Source organism: Theropithecus gelada, chromosome 15 (assembly GCF_003255815.1).
Source record: "Theropithecus gelada isolate Dixy chromosome 15, Tgel_1.0, whole genome shotgun sequence".
NCBI classification, from domain to species: Eukaryota; Metazoa; Chordata; class Mammalia; order Primates; family Cercopithecidae; genus Theropithecus; species Theropithecus gelada.
Genome location: NC_037683.1, coordinates 41693352 through 41708231, shown reverse-complemented (window position 1 = coordinate 41708231; position 14880 = coordinate 41693352).

Sequence of the window (14880 nt, the reverse complement as noted above, 5' to 3'; positions counted from 1 at the left end):
ACAAAGGATAGAGGAAGAAAATATTAAACTGTAAAAAACCTCACAAATACAGTTGTGATTAACAGCAGCAAAATTGAAGTCAATATCCAATACTGAGGTTGGTGGACTGACTTTCATTTTAAATGTTTGCCCAAACTAGGAAGAACTACAATGATACTCATATATCCTTCAATCCAATACTTTTCTTCCTAGAATTTTAAAGTAAATCATTCAATAGAAAATAAAGGCCTATTCACAAAGATCCTCATAGAGGCATTATTTATAGCTTTGCTAAAATTATGAAAAAATTCAATATCCATTAATAGCCTGTTAAATAAACTGAGGTATAAATGTGGAATGAAATATGCAGCGACTAAAATTATTTTAAAAATCTCTGTCAATTGGAAAAAATGCTTATAACATTCAATGTAGTGTTGCGGAAAAAAAATTAATCCATTTACAGTTTTTTTGGTATATGGCTGAGAGATGAGAACAAGGAAAAGGTACACTTTTGTTAAACAATTATTTGCCTAATGAAAATATATATTTAAAATAATACCATTAATACAATATTATATACACAAAGCCAATAGAAAATTTTATTTAGAGGAAGTAGAGGATTAGGCCTTTGATAAATATCCATTGAAATCAAGGCCTCCCTCTTTCACAGGACCCTAACTAAGGTCTTTGAGGTGTGGAGGGAAGGCTCTTAGGGTCAGCTGGTTCAACCTCCTAAGCATTGTAAGGATGTTATTTTAGCAACCTTGACATTTGATACCCTTGGGCTTCTTTGACATCCATTACTGGTAAGCAAGCTGGGAAGTTTTCCTCAAAGCTCACCGCTACCTTTGGGAGAGATCCAGTGTGGCGGGTGGTGAGTAGAGGCAGATGGTCAAAAGCGCAACTAGGAAAGCCAGACTTCCCATCCCAAATTTTGTTTGTTCAGACCAGAATTCTTTTGTTCAGAGCAGATTGGCACCAACTTCTCAAAATTTGCATCGGAGAACAAAGATTCATGTTTGAGTAAAAACAGTGAGAACAGCACAGCTTGCTTCTTAAAGGCTCCTCCTGCCCCCACTCCCACCCACTCAAATTCTCTATTTCTGATCTTTCAGGGGCAGGGAAACCCAGGAGTCTGATTAGGAACAATTTCCTGGACTAGAGGCAAAAGCCTCTGAGTCAGGGCCTCCTGAAAAAAGGAATTGGCTCCAGGGGGAGACTTTGAGAGCGCTGGTCTGGGGGCTGCTACAGGGGCATTAGGGGCATTTCTGGGTTAGGGTAAATGTTCCTGAGCATCAAATTTACCAGGTTAGAATCTGGATAAATGGAATATTACTAATTATTTTGGCATGAGCTGGATTTATGTATAAAGAACAGATGTTTCACAGTCACAAAGCCCACACTCATCTTGGCTCTGCCTATTATTAGCTATGGGATTTGGGTCAATCACATTCCTTTTCTGGACCTTAGTTTCCTTACTTATGAAATGGGATAACAATTTGTCTTGTACAACTCACAGGGATGTTGTAAAAATTTTTTAAATACTAGATTGGAAGTATTTGATAACTTCAAAAGATTGTGTATGCTAGTTATTTTAATAATACTGGAAATAGTGATATTGCAATTCTGAATTTTATTTTAGGGTCTTAAGTATTGATTCCTATAGGCTTGTAATTATTTAAGGAATGATGAATAGACTGCCATGTATTGAGGTTGTATTACAAGTTAAATTCTTTTTCCATCTAGGCTACAGGAGGGTTGAGTGGTGGGGGGTGGTCAGTGGAGGGGTGGTAAGCTAGGCAAAGTATGTAAGGAAGACATGCCTTCAGAAAGCCTGCCCAGACACCTCAGACCTTGTTTGTTTTATATCATTGTCTTGTCTATAAAGAGGAAGTGTGAATGCCAGTGTCCTAAAAGATAGGAGAGAATCTTGAAGTCTTTTGCAAGAATGATGAATCAGAGATGCCTGGGATAGAATCAATATACCATAATTAACTGTTGCCTTCCTTACTGACAGTGAGCTAGAAGATTTTAATTTTTTTACTACTACACACAATACTGTGATGAAATTCTTGTATACATGTACAAGATGTTGTGTGGGGCACACAAACAAGTATTTCTTTTGGAAAAAGTCCTAGAAGTAGAAGGGTCATGTCAATTGATATGTGCATTTTAAAATTTGATGGGCATTGTCAAGTGGCCTTCATTGGTTAGCTTCACAAGTTTACACACAAAATGGGCCTTGAGAACGTCTCTTTCTTCACATTTTGACCAACACTTGACATCTATCTTTTTACTTTTTACCAAATAACTATCTTTTCTCTCACTAATTGTGATATGCAGCTTTACATGCTTGTTGTGTATATATTTTCTGTGTGTTGCCTGTTTATTTCCTTTTCCATTTTTTTTCTGAGGATTTGTCTTTTTCCTCTGTTAAAAACTATTTTTTTTTTTTTTTTTTGAGATGGAGTCTCTCTCTGTCCCCCAGGCTGGAGTGCAGTGACACGATCTCAGCTTACTGCAACCTCCACTGCCTGGGTTCCAGCGACTCTCCCACCTCAGCCTCCAGAGTAGCTGGGATTACAGGCACCTGCCACCGCACCTGGCTAATTTTTGTAGTTTTTTAGTAGAGACGGGGTTTCACCATCTTGGCCAGACTGGTCTTGAACTCCTGACTTCGTGGTCCACCCGCCTTGGCCTCCCAAAGTGCTGGGATTACAGGTGTGAGCCACTGCGCCCGGCCTAGAAACTCTTTATATGCTCCATATATTAATCATTTACCTGTTAAGTATGTTGCGAGTATTGTTTCCCAGACTTTTAAACCTGCCTTATGGTGTATTTTAACTCAAAGAATTTTACAATTTGTATGAGGTTAAATTTGGGAAACCAACCTTCTTTCCTTCATTCCTTCCTCTCTCTCTCTTTTTCTATCTTTCTTTCTCTTTCTCTCTTTTTCCCTCCCTCCCTCCTTCTCGCCCGCCGCCCTCCTCTCCTTCCTTCCCTCCCTCCCTCCCTCCTTCCTTCCTTCCTTCCTTCCTTCTTTCCTTCCTTCCTTCCTTCCTTCCTTCCTTCCTTCCTTCCTTCCTTCCTTCCTTCCTTCCTTCCTCCCTCCCTCCCTCCCTCCCTCCCTCCTTGCTCTCTCTCTTTGTCTCTTTCTGTCTTTCTCTCTCTCTCTCTTTGTTTCTTCTTTGTTTTTGACAGAGTCTTGCTCTGTCGCCCAGGCTAGAGTGCAGTGGCATGATCTCAACTCACTGCAACCTCCACCTCCCAGGTGCAAGCAATTCTCCTGCCTCAGCCTCCCAATTAGCTGGGACTACAGACACGCACCACCATGCCCAGCTGATTTCTGTATTTTTAATGGAGTCAGGGTTTCCCCATGTTGGCCAAGCTCGTCTCGAACTCCTGACCTCAAGTGATCCTCCCACCTTGGCCTCCCAAAGTGCTGGGATTACAGGCATGAACCACTGCGCCTGGCTGGGAAACATTTATTTTACAGTTCCTGGATTTTGTCCCTTGCTTAGGAAGACCTTGCCACCCTAAGTTAAAAAAAAATTTACCAGTTTTCTTCACTGATGTTTTCTTCTAATATTTTTATGTTTTTGCTCTTTAATTCATCTAAAAGTTGTTTCCTGGGGATGGATGGTGTGAATTAGGAATCTAATACAATTTCTTCCCAAATGAATAGCTATTCGGTTCACTTCCACTTGTGAATTTGTCTGTTGTTTCTCCATTAATTTCAACTACCATCTTTGTTGTATACTTAATTTTCATATATACATGAGTTGGTTTCTAGGTTTTTAATTCTGTTCCATTGATCAGTTTATCAATGTCTGTACCAATAATAGACCATTTTAGTTACTATAGCATACAATGTGTTTTGACACCTTGTAGGATCTGGTAGGATAAGACCCAAATTAAAAACGCTATTGAATTTAGATCAAAATTGCATGGCTGTATATATGTGGGAAAAATCAGTATATTTTCAATATTAAGTCTTGAAATTCCCAATCAGGAATATGGTTTATTACTTCATGTATTTAGGTTCACATCATTAAGTACATTTTTTAGTTATCTTTAAATAGGTCTTGTACATTTTAAAAATTATATTTATTTTCTAGATTTTTTTGTTGTAAATGGAATCCTTTAAAAATTATTATTAGATTAATTAGTACCGGCATATAGGAAGCCTATTGAATGAATTGTATTGATGTATTTACCCACAGTTTTTTGAATTTTTTTATTGTAATAGCTTTCAGTTGCTTCTCCTGAATTATTATTATTATTATTATTATTATTATTATTTTTTTTTTGAGGCGGAATCTCACTCTGTTGCTCAGGCTGGAGTGCAGTGGCATGATCTCGGTTCACTGCAAGCTCCACCTCCTGGGTTCACGCCATTCTCCTGCCTCAGCCTCCCGAGTAGCTGGGACTACAGGCGCCCGCCACCACGCCTAGCTAATTTTTTGTATTTTTAGTAGAGACGGGGTTTCACCGTGTTAGCTGGGATGGTCTCGATCTCCTGACCTCGTGATCCACCTGCCTCACCCTCCCAAAGTGCTGGGATTACAGTCATGAGCCACCGTGCCCGGCTTGAATTTTTCTTAAGTGGGCAATCATCTGCACAGAGTAAAAGTTTTTTTTTTTTTTTTTCCAATCTTTATATCTCTAATTTTCTTATCTTTTGATCCCCCAGAACACTAATGACTGGTACCTATGACAGCAATCAATTCTGTCCTGCACTTATCTTTCGTGGGAATGCTTCTAAGAATTCCCAATTAAGTATTTAACTGCTGAAGGTTTCTGATAACCATTTTTTATGTTGAGGAACTTGCATTCTATTTCTGACTTACTGATATTCTAAGAAATTAATTCTGAGTGTTGAACTTTATTGAATGCTTTTTGTATTTATTGAGGTAATTAATGTTCCTTAATCTCTGTGCTGAATTGCAGGATGAATTTCTCTAATGTTGAAATGTCTTTTGTCCCTGGGGTAAGCTCTCCTTGGAAAAAAATGTATTCTTTAATATACTCTTGGATTTTATTTGCTAATATTTATAATTTAGGATGTTTGCCTCTGTGTTTGCAAGTGACAATTGGCCACCACTCCCTCATGATTCTTATTTTCCTTGTTCTCATCTCTAATGTCATTTCATTGTTAACTATAATCTATGGTCACCTTAGGCATCTTACTCTTCCCCAAACATGTCAAGCTTTGTCACACTTCAAAGCCAATACGTTTACTATTTCCTTTGCCTGGAATTTCTTCCCTAGGTGTTTATGTGACTGGATGCTTATTAATACGCAGGCACCTGAATTTATCGCCACTTTATCTAAACTAGCCACCTGCTGTCATTCTCTGCTCCTTTGGCCTGCTTTATGTCCTCTGTGGTACTGTTTCTATCAGAAAGTATGTTACTGACCAATTTGTTTCCTTGTTATTATCTGTTTTTTCCTAGTAAGCTGTCACTCCATGCTCAGGGGAGTTGTCCGCCTGGGCACTGCTGCATGTAGATCACAAAGTAGATGCTCAGGAAATATGTATTAATAAATGCTTCCCCCCCCACCCCAGATAAGGTGCATGGAAGACAAAATTTCTCAGTTGCTTTAGGTTTGAAAAATGTTTTTATTTTTTTGTCTCCTTCATTGTATGCTAGCTGATTGGCATATAATTCCAATATATAAGTGGCAGCCTCTGCATATGTAAAATGGAGATAATAAAGGCACCTGTCTCATGGAGATTTTAATGGCATTAAATGTGAAATGTATATAAAGACTTATTGCTATGCCAGACATGTAGTTAGCGTTCAGTAAATGTTGCTGTTACTGTTATTGACCACTCCCTCACGAAACACCTGAAGGGCCTCCCTGTGTCTCAGTTTCTCCCCATTCTCAAATGTGGTCAGCAATCCTGGCTCCCTTATTCCACATGGTGCTGTAAGGATTTAACATAACCATGGCATTTGAAAATGATAGAGTGTTATGTGAACACTGTGACTCTTTTCTGCTGTACCCAAGACAGAGCCTCACTAAAGGAACCTGTGAGGCAGCGCACCCAGTGAGCAGGGAAAAACTTGGAGCTGGACAGCCCTGGCCTGAAATCCTGATTTGACTATTGACCAGCTGTGTGACTCTGAGCAAATTTTAAGCCCCTTTGATCCTCATATTGGTTGTTATTGCTACTCACTTCTGTAAAATAGGGAATCATGCCCATTTCACAGGGTTACTGTGGGAATTAAATGCAAGCGAACATGTAAAAAACTCAGTTTAGCACTTTTCACAAGAGTGGGCTTAATGATCATTTAATAAATATCTATTAATATTATATTTGTCTATGAAGTGAATTGGCAAGCCATGATTTAGAGCATTCTCTTTCCAATTTTCCATCATCAAAATAATCACACTTCGCACATCTTCACTGGCAGATTTCACAGTTAGTGGATTCAGGAAAAGTTATTTATTTGAATAACAAATTCTTCGCCCAACTCTCCAACCTGCACATTCAAGTGGGGGTTGTTAGAGATCTGTGTGCAGTATGGGTGGATTGCAGGAGGCAGTGACAGTGGTCGTAGAGTTAATGCATAGGATCCTTGCTGTATGCCATTCACTGTGCCAGGAGCTTTACAAACTCGCCCTCATTCATTCTCTTCTTACAGATGAGAAAGCAGAGGCCCAGAGAGGATAGATAACTTGCCCAAGGCCACACAGCTAATCAGAGGCAGAGGCTAGAGCTGAGCCAGCAGCTAGACTTCAGAATCTGTGTTCTGTGTTAGAATGGAGCAGAGGCATGTGGGTACAGCGGCTTTCTTCTCGGCAACTTGCAGCATGTCTGAGAGAGGAAGCAAGGGGTCTCGACATCCTCCCCACAGCAAAGGGAGAGCTCTCAGCCCCCAATCTGTCACTTTTCTTGGGTAGAGGTTATTTACTCAGAGAATGTGGTTGACAAATTCTTTTACAAATGAATGAATAATCAACGAAGAAGTGCATCAACAAATGTAGTCTTCTTCTGAAGACCCCTGTGAATAAGCCTACCAGAATATGCTGGAAAGGTCACAAAGACAAACACTGGATTCACTTTTAGACCAAACCATGGGTAATGCTCAATCTTAGCATCTATTCTTGGCATATGCAGTAAATCCTCACTTAATGTCGTTGATAGGTTCTTGGAAACTTCAACTTTAAGCAAGATGATGTACAGTGTGATAGACCCAATTTTACCATAGGCTAATTGATATAAACAAGAGTTAAATTCCTACAGCACACAGTATGTCATTTTGCTTAAAGTCACAGTTTCCAAGAACCTATAGATGACATTAAGAGAAGACATAGCTGTGTTTTCTTCTATTAATTACATTTGTGTGTGTGGCAGGCTGGCTAGCTGCTCACCAAACTTAGAGCTGTGTTTCCCAGCTTCTTTTAAAGTAAGGTGTGCCATGAAACGGATTCTTTCCAGGGGAATATGAGTGGAATTGATGAATGTCACTTTCTAGCTGTGGTGGTTAAGAAGTAAGGGTGTGTCTTCTGTCTTCTTTCATTTTCCTCATCTGCTGACAGAATGAAGAGGACCCTGAAGCCCTAGGAAACAAGAACAGAGCCACAAGATGGAAAGAGTTTGGGTCCCCAGAAGGTGGCCCACCAACCATCAATATCTGTGTTGGAAGTTCACCTGAATGAAAAATCTTTTATTGTATTGAACCACTGGAGTTTGGGAATTTGTTATAGCTGCTAGCATTACCTTATAGCTGTAGCGTTGCCTTGTTCATTTTGTTGTGGTAAACTAGTAAAACTATAACTAATAAATAGCAGGAACATAAGAAGGATGCCTCAGAAACTCCCTCTTCCTCTCTACTAAAGGTACAGGAATGGTTATTATAGTTTAAAAGGCAGTTTTACATAGTCATTGAACCCTTACAACTTGGCGTATTTACTGTTATATGGAGAAGATTGGAATTCAGTTAAGTGGCTTCTCCAAGGTCACTCAACTGGCAATTAAGAGGGAGAATACAGACTCCAACCAAGGCTTGTCTGGTCTTGCAACCTCTACTACTTCTGTCATGGCACAGTAATAAATGTGAAATTCGATGGGGATAAGTTCCCTTTCTGTCAATATCATGTCCAAGATGTTTGGATATGTCCTTCTCCTTCCTTCTTTTCACCTTTGTCTCTGCCAGAGTTTCTTTAGGATGTAGTGCCAAGGCTTGTGATTAAAAACAGCTGCAGAAGCAGGAGCAAAACATTACCTTAAAAATAAGTAGCACCTCAGAACACAATGTGCATGGACTTCTGGGAGGTGGACAGAGTTGGTGGGGTGTTTGACATAGAGCTGCCATAGGGAAAGCTTTGGTTCTCCACAACAGGCATCTCTTTCTGTGGTTGGTTATTGCTGGGAGTCTCAATGAACTTGGTCTCAGAATCCAGGGCAAAAAAAATGGACTTGCTCTTCTGCTAAGAAATGAGAAGCCTTCCTTTAAGAGTTCATTATCCAATTGGTTCAAACATATTTAATAAAATGGAAAAACTCTCATCAAAATATTAGGTAAAAAAAAAATACAATGCAAAATAGCTGAATCAAAATTTAATTAATATTTTTATACACACACAGTTGGCAAAAAGATTGCAAGAATACACCTCAGTGTTAACAGGAGGTATTTCTGTATGATGAGCACAGGGTTGAAACTTATTTACGTTTAAATTCTTTTCTGTCATTTTTAATTTTTGTACAATAAACACATACTACTTTTGGAATTAGAAAAACATGTTAAGAAAAAAGTAGAGGTTACTGAATTAATTTAATTTTAAAATAGATTTTGCTCGTTTTCAAATTATAGCTTTGTCAAGAGATACAGAAATTAAATGAGCTACAGAGGTTCTGTAACAAATAATAAATTTATATTTAATTATAAATTATATAATGTGTTATCAGACTAAAATTTAAAGCTACCATACAGGTTATTCATATAATATTCAATTTCAAACTTTTAGATTTATTCTGAATTGCCTAATCCACTACATAGAGTTCAGATAACTTATAAATTTTCATTTTGTTTTTGATATTTTGGTTTGATTTATTTTTCCTAAAAAAATGACACAAGCAAATAAACTACAAATGCAAACCTATGTAGCTGAAATTAAAAAGCAAACTAGATGACAAAACATGTATATAAATTTGACAGAAAGTTGAGATTTACATTTTTTGAAGAGTATTTAAAAAGTTATTTATAAGAAAATAATCAAGTCTCTAATAGGTAAATGAACAAAAGCTATAAGCATTTTTTAAAAAAAATTAATAAAATAACAAATGTATAAATGCATTTATACATTTCATAGTATAATCAATGCAATACAATATAAACAACTATTCTAGACCCCAAATGCTGACAAAAATAGTTGTGAAACTAGAAAACTCCTCTCCAGTCTTCTTGGAATTACCTTAGTGAGCTTCAAGAGCCAGAGCTGCCCCTCTGATTCTTTCTTTTAGTTATTCCAATTATGGAAATCTGCTTTGCAGATAATACAGCAGAAATAAAAGGTTAAATGAAGGAAAAATTAATTTGAGATGGAGTCTCACTCTGTCACCCAGGCTGGAGTACAGTAGTGCGATCTCAGCTGTTTGCAACCTCTGCCTCCTGGGTTCAAGGGATTCTCATGCCTTAGCTTCCTGAGTAGCTGGGATTACCAGTGTGTGCCTCCACACCTGGCTAATTTTTGTAGTTTTAGTAGAGACAGGATTTCACCATGTTAGCCGGGCTGGTCTTGAACTCCTGACCTCAAGCAATGCATCCCCAAAGTGCTGGGATTACAGGTGTGAGCCACAGTGCCCGGCCTAATATTTTCTTAAAGTGTAAGGAAAAATGCTTGAAACAACTCAACTGATCCATGGAATAGGAACAGAAGTAAATTCTGGTGCCCCCACCGAATGGAATAATATAAAGCAATGATTATAATGACAATTATGAAAACAATAAAATTATGGGAAATATGTATGATGCAATATTAAATATAAAAGAATATTCAACTATATTTCTGCTATGACTTTAATAGTAAAATTATTTGCACCTATGATCAGGGATGGAAAAGAAGAAAAAATGAAAGTAGTTAGATCTCACTGAAGTTGCAAATGACCTTTTCTCCTTCCTTAAGCTTTAAAAAAATTGTTTGAATGTATATATGAATGAAAAGAAAGAAAATTTATATTTATTCTTATCTCCATAAACAAAATGTTTCTAAATACGACTCTCTGTGAGACTTGTGTTGATATAATACCTGTTTTAGAAATAAAATGGTTAAAAATCACTATAATAGATTAATTAAACAAATATTTATTGATCTTTGTGTTTCTTTCCATTGTTGCTGTAATAATTTCCATAAACAGGGTGGTTTAAAACAACGCAAATGTATTATCTGATGGTTCTGTAGGTTAGAAGTCAGACACAGGTCTCACTGGGCTAAGGTCAAGGTGTTGACAGGGCTGTATTCTTTCTGGAGGCTTTAGAGAATCCATTTTTCCCCCCTTTTCCAATTTTTAGTGGTCACCTGCATTTCTTGGCTCATGGCCCCTTCCTTCATCTTCAAAGCCAGCAATGGTGGGTTGAGTCCTTCTCACATTGCATCACTTTGCCCCTTTCTTCTGCCTCTTCTTCCACTTTTAAGGACTTATATGATTAGATTGGGCCCACTTGGTTAATCTCCTTATTTTGAGGTCAGTTGATTAACCACCTTAATTGCATCTGATATTTTAATTCCCTTTTGCCACGTGAAGTAACATACTAATCATCATTCTGCCTACTCCCAGCTCTTCCTTTGTGCCAGATGTAGTGCTAGGAGATGTTGGGGAAGTGGGGAGATGGGTACAAAGATGAAGTTCATGGTTAGATATTGAGATCAGCTCTGGAAGAGAATGCGTACAACACCATGGAGACAGTGGTTAGGCTCACAATAAATTAACAGACAATTTGCAGAGACTTGGGAGGGAAGCATGGTTCCTTCTGGGCAACTCAAGGGAGGTTTCATTGTGGATTAGCATTTGAATTGGGCATGAAAGGATACGTAAGAATTGGATACAAAAAGCAGGCAGAGGAAACCAATAGTATTTCAAGTCAGAGATAGTAGATCTAAACCGGTGAAATAGCCATTTTTGTAAGGGAAAATGATCAAATATTTGTTTTTTAATTCAACCTCATACATCAAAGCAAAATGCATGGAGGCATATGACAGCAATACATGTTGCAGGAAAAATTCAGAAAGTCACTTTCGCCCCTTTTCTAAGCTTGAACTTCTAGTTTGTTTGCTTTATCAGCTGTTCATTTTCTGACTTTTTCCTTACACAGCCTTGAAGGTGCCAGTTATGCAGCTCTTTTCCAAGAAAAGTAGCCTCTTAGCATTTTTTTTAACGACATATAAAGCCTTATGTTTTGAGTAGGACAAATTCTACTGTCTTGATTTGACCAGCTGGAGCTAAAGGCTGACTAATAGAGAGACTCCTACCTGGTGCCAATCATCTGGCCCTATGAGACTTTGCTTAGGGCAGTTGAATGGGAGAGATCAAGACATAGCAGAAACCCCGAGAGAGGGTGGGGTGGAGGTGGGAGAGAGAGTGAGAGAGAGGAAGAGCTAGGCAAGTATTGGTTCAGAGCTGCTATTGCACCCTTTCAATAAATTGCCTACTACTGAAGGCTTCCTGGATGTGTATCTGTTTCTTGAAATCAATAAAAATAGTGTTTGGCATGTTTCAAAGAAAAATCATGAGATATCACCAAACCTCTGAGTTTCTGTCTGCAGGTTATTTTGATTATTAAGATTTTCATATTGACTTGATTATTCATGAGCTGGAAACAGTCCTTGTGGTAGCCAAGTACTTAGTACCTTATCTCACACAGCTCCTATTTCAGATAACTACCCAGTAATTTTTTTCTCCCAAGTCCTGACCAGACATTGTAACCCATCAGATCACTTTATTGCTCTGAGTTCAGGTCAGGATAAGGATGCTCCTAAATGCCTCTGTCTAAAATTCAGAGAAGATGCCACACAGGGAATAGTGTTGCTGTGGACTCTGCCTCAATACCCAACTCTAAATGGCAAAAATGAAAAGATATGGTTAGAATGAACTGCGAGCCTTTGCATTTAAATTTGTGGGGATTTTCCCCCGTAAGAATAGAATTCAATAAAGACTCAAGGCAGGGGAGGGGTCATGAGGACTGCTGGGTTACAAGGCAGGCAAACCTCTAAAGAAAGAAGATAGTAGACCAGCTAATACATTAATTTGAGAATGGAAAAAAAGGGTGACAAAATGAAAAAAGACACTCTTGAGTGGTATTATTAGTAATTACCATTATAAAATGGAATAAAATTAAAGCAGACAAGACAAATAGAGAAAAGACATGGTTCACAAAACATTTCTCAGAAATTCAGAAACAGGGAGATTTTGACTCAACCCCTTCTTATAATCATAAGCTTCAAGGAATTATAAAAAGGACATTAGAAACAATAATTGGCAAACTGGAAATCATTACCAGCCAACAGGAAGCAAGAGAAAATAGTCTTGCAGATGAGAGGGTAAGGACAAGAAAAGCCAAGAAATTCCATAAGTTGGACTTTGAAACAAGAGACAGACTTGAGGATTGGCAGAGGACAGACGTTCTCCAAGCTATAGGTAAATCTGAAGGAAGCGAAAAGGAAAATAGGAGGAAAAGAGGAAGAAAACAAAGGAAAATTCTTACAATAAGTTTCCTGAATAACTATCATAGAAACAGCCCAGGAACACCTGCAAAGAGAAACCTAAATAAAGTTGCACCAAGATAATTAGTGGCCAAAAATTCTTGAAGTCCCTGTGTAAATAAAAGACCCAAACATATGGAAAAAGAAAAATTCTATCCTGTATGTCTCAATATAATAAAAATAGTACCATATTTAGTGGCGGCCACCCCAAGAAAAAAATGCAGTTCATGGTTCCTGAGTCTACATCAACCAAAATAAGAGCCCAGCCCCAAGTTTTGTTTCCAGCCAAAACACACCTTTGCCTGGAAAGGGAAGACGAGAATTTTACACAGCTACAGGATCCACAAAAATTAATCAGTCTTGGTGCTGCAAGAACACCTTCAGAGGTGAAATGTTCAGAAACATTTCTTATCCTCTCATCCCAGGTGGGCTGTGTTATATACGATATATAACCAGGGCTGTGTTATATAAGATGACCAGCCATCCTGGTTTGCCAGGGATTGTGGGTTTCCAGGGATGCAGGACTTTCAGTGCTAAAACTGTGACACTCCCAAACTGAGATGGTTGACACCCTAGTGCTGGTTTCCCTTTTGTGACAACACAGTCAAGCTAATTGGGCTCAATTGTTAATAAATATGTATGTTTCAAATCCTTGAAATTCTTCAGGTGCTGCATTTTAAAATTTATTATTATTTTTCTTTTTTCTAGGGAAAATGATCCTAAAGTGTTCAGCATTTGATTGTTAATTTATCCATTCAATTAAATACGTATTGCAACAGACATATATATGCTTATAATTAGAAATGTGATTGACGGTACAGAGGAAAATAAGTGATATGATTGAGAAGGTCATGGAGGATATAGCTTGGACTAGGGGAGGGGAGGTCTGGTCAGAAAAGCCCTTTTAAGAAAATGATATGCAAGCTGAGACCTGAAGGATGGGAGGAGAGAGAAGCTGGAGGAAGAGTCAGGTTGCCCTGGGGAAATGATGTTGCTGATGGAGGCAGAGGGCAGAGAGGTTCCAGATGAGGAGGAGCATGTGCAAAGGTCCTGAGGCAGGAAGGAGCTTGTTGAGTTGAAGGAGTCATGAGAAGACTGATGTCTTATATGAATTACAGGGAAAGAGAAAATGTTTACCTTTCAACTGGAAGAGCTAGGAGGACTAGCAGCAATGGTGGTAAAAATGGTCCAGGCAGAATTGTTGGATGGGAGAGAGTGACAGATGCAGGGATACACAGACATACTGAGAGATACATACAGAGGGAAGAGATACCAAGAAAGTTAAAGGTTAATAGTGGATGGTGATCCTTTCTGCTTGAACTCTTCTAATACTAGTAGCCTCTAATATTAGTATAGCGGCCCTGAGGTCTTTCTGACAGACACATATTTTACAAGGCTTTTGAACACAGATGGAAGCAGAAACTGAAACAGCCAAAAATAAGGCAACAGCAGAGATTTAGAAGGTCATGCCATAGAGGATACAACTCTACTGAATCTGAGATTTGCTAAAATGAACAGAAAAAAACCACAAAGGCTGTCTTCAGCTAAATGCCAGAATGGGTGCTGGCGTATCTCATGTCCAGAAGACCCAGAAATGCCTGAATATTGCTCACCACTCCATCTTAAGAGGTCCCCAAAGAGGTATCTGAGGGACTACGGCATACCAAAGCAGCATATTCTTACTGAGCTTGTGCCCAAACTATAAAGAAAAGCTCTGGTAAACTTGGCTGAGAGTGTGACTGAGGCCCAAAGTTTAAGGGGGGCTTCTCTCAGTGATGAAGCCTAAACTCAAGTCATATGACCAGTCCGTGCCAGTCTCAGGAGATCAGAGGCTGTCTTAGCCTCTTCAGGCTGCTATAACCAAATACTATAAACTGGGTGGTTTATCAACAATAGAAATTTATATCTCACAGTTCTGGAGGCTAAGAGGCACAAGGTGCCAGTAGATTTCATGTCTAGTGATGACCTGTTTCCTGGTTCATAGATTGTGCCTTATTACTGTGTCTTTATGTGCTAGAAGGAGTGAGGGTCTTCCCAGGACCTCTTTTATAAGACACTAATCTCATTCATGAGGACTCTACTCCCACGACCTAATCACCTTTCAAAGACCCCACTTCCTAATACCATCGCCTTGGGAAATAGGATTTCAACACATGAATTCAGATCACAGAAACATTCAGACCATGGCAA